A 3,030-nucleotide genomic window follows, 5' to 3' on the forward strand; every position below is an offset into this window, starting at 1 on the left:
ATGTGGACGAGGGGATGGATGGATACATCTATATTGGATCAGCAAGGGGTAGTGATGGAGCATGCCTAAAAAAAATTGGTGGGTCAGGCATGGCGCAACAGTCAATGGTGTTCCTAAATTCATGCTAGTTGGTACACCGTACACCAGGTAGCACGAGTATTTCTAAATGTTTTAGGCTATAGGTCGTAGCATGTGTATTCCTAATTGTTTTAAGCTATATTAATTATAGTATTACTTGATATTCGAAGTACTAGTATATACCTTACCCCCGGTAATTTTTGTTATAGGTTCGTCATTGGTGGAAGTGTGCAGCTAGCGCTAGGGGCTAAATTCCTCGTTGCGATGGTGGGCGGCTCAGTGGTTGCGTTGATCGTTGAGCTATTTGAGTTGGAGGCTCTTGAGATAGGCAGAGCATCTGTAGTATATCATGCATGCATCGGTACTAAAGGTGGGACCCATGTCAGATATAGCACCTCGTGAGAACTGATGCGATGTATAAAGTTGGCAAAGGTACTTATTGTGGGTCCCACATAGATTAAAATAAGATAAAGAAAACCCATCATCTCTCTCATACATGCAGACCAAAGACACAATTTGACTGATGCGTGGGCCCTGTCATATGCTCTTTCTAGTAGAATCGGGTTCTATGACTAGTACCCAGCTCTTGCTTGAGACCGGCTAAAAAACATATCATAATGTGTGGATGCGGCTGTATCCTTTTCTCTCTCTTCTAGTGCCTCCTCTAAGTGAAACACTGTGTATGCTCTCAGGAGCCTGTCGATGGTATCACACTACAACATCAAGCCATTAATTCAATGTGATGCTCACCAAGAACTAGCTAGGAAGCCCTCTTTCTCTCAGATACAGGGTTTCCCAAACCGCCGGGGCCGGGGTTACCGCGCCCCGGCGGTAAGCACGGTTACCGCACTGTAACCGTGAAAACCGTACAAAACCGTGCAAAATTTATCAAAAATTCAAATTATTTTTTAAATTTATTTGAATTTAAGGAGGTTACCGCGGTATTTATATTACTGTACCCCGCGGTAAGCATGGTAAGCATGGTAACCGCACGGTTGCCGGCAGTAACGTAAACCCTGCACGGTTGCCGGCAGTAACGTAAACCCTGCTCAGATATAGGAATTTATGTGTAGCCACTGCACAAATACCACTTAATTTGAAACTTAATTGGCAATAGTTTCAGCAAGTGATTGAATTTAGCTCATGGGAGATGGCATGTCTAAGGTTTCGTTAAGTATCAATAACTGATAGATCAATGAGATTAGGTGCCATGATTGAATTTCAGTAAATCGCCAGGAAAGATGCACGCATGAACAGACCATCGTTCACTTGGTTATGTTGCAACTAGACAATAGAGCAAAACACACCGGGGTGGGGGGTTAAGAACATTACGTTCACAACTTCACATATTGAAGCTTCATTTCACGGATGATAAATTACCTTTCTCAACTATTTAAATTGATGGGATGAATCGACAAATGGGATATATACTAATACTTTGTTCTCCCTGTGATTATTCACTGGATAAATAATTTAGTTGGCTTTTAGGAAAATTTGTAGAACCGCACTAGTCAATGCTAGCTAAACTATGATCTTAAGAACCTTTACATTTTTCTACCGATTCATAAGTGGGCACCACAACACCAGAATTACATTTATCTAAAAACAACTATATATACTATTCCCCGTGCAAAAAAATAAAAAACTATACTATTTATCACAGCATCACTGCAGCACATGATGTGGTAGGCCCAGGACTACCCTAGAATTTGGCCTAGAGAAGACCAGGTATTCATTTTTCTTGGCCCATGAAAAAAGCCTGGTCCAACAAATAAAAAAAACCGTAATTCTCTCTCTCCCGTGCACTCTCCCCTCCCAGCCTCCACTCCCTCCCAACAGACAAGCAACGGCGACGGCGCTCCCACGACCTGCATGGCTGGCGCGACTCCGGCGCTCCCGCCGTCCTGCGAGGCCCCTATGCGCGCCGCCACTCCTCCCGTCCGTCCGGCTCCCACTAGGCGCTCGCGCCCAGCCGTGGCGCCCGGCGGCGCCGCTACCTTCGCGTGCCACACTGGCGCCGGCGCGGCCGCGCCCTCTCCACGACTCCGCGTCTCCGGCTCTTCGCCCCTGGCCAGCTGGCCACACCCTCTCTGTCCCGCGTTCAGCCGTCACCCACTCGCCCGGCCTCCTGGGCTCCCGGCTGACCAGCTCCTGGCCTCCCGGCTCCCGCGGTCTCGGTGTCCGGCCCGACAACGCTAGTGCCCAGCCACCCAAGCCGGCAGGCCCCAGCCGCCGTCCGCCCGTCCGGCCAGTGCTAGTGCACTAGTGCGCCACTCCCTCTCCGGACTCCGGTGACCAATTCCTCAGTCCCTCACTCCCTCTCGGCCTCTCCCCCTTCTAGAATCTAGAGTTCTAGTAGTAGTAGACCAGTTGATGACAATTTTGCATGGTTTGATGGTTGTCAGGAGATTGAGGCATGGAGAAGTCAAGCATTGCGTTGCTTTTTCAGAAGCATGAAGCAAAAAAAGTTGCATCTTGTGATATACCAATCCCATATATGGATGAAGGGTCGTCTGTTCGTGCTGTAGATGATGCTCTAATTGATGAAGACGTAAACGTTGTTGACGAAAGGTCATGTGAAGAACAAGAACACCTCCACCTCCAAATGTTCTTCATTTAGGTAAGATTCAAACTTATTTGTTATTTTCTACTTGTATTGAACCATTTAGAATTGAACCATTTAGAGTTATATACTGTACCATTTACCACATTTTATATCGAATCATATCATATTGCATTCGGAATTTTTTTTTTTTGCTAGGCCTACCCTGAGTTCAAATCCTGGGTCCACTGAGCACATCAGTTTCTTTCCTATCACGTGAGATTCATCTTTGATACCCTCTTAATGGCATTACTGCACACCATAGCTATCTACTCCCTCCGTCCCTAAATATTTAACGCCGTTGATTTTTCTCCGTCCCTAAATATTTAACGCCGTTGTTTTTCCTCCGT

At 46.4% G+C, this 3,030-nt stretch overlaps 1 long non-coding RNA gene across 1 annotated transcript; it reads left to right on the forward strand.

Moving 5' to 3' along the window:
* The first annotated feature begins 1,880 nt into the window (after positions 1-1,880).
* LOC112936376 (uncharacterized) lies at positions 1,881-2,822 on the forward strand. Its single transcript, XR_003238472.2, has 2 exons — positions 1,881-2,369; positions 2,484-2,822. It is a non-coding gene; the product is annotated as an uncharacterized lncRNA (long non-coding RNA).
* The last annotated feature ends 208 nt before the right edge of the window (positions 2,823-3,030 follow it).

The sequence above is a fragment of the Oryza sativa genome, chromosome 9, assembly GCF_034140825.1.
Source record: "Oryza sativa Japonica Group chromosome 9, ASM3414082v1".
NCBI classification, from domain to species: Eukaryota; Viridiplantae; Streptophyta; class Magnoliopsida; order Poales; family Poaceae; genus Oryza; species Oryza sativa.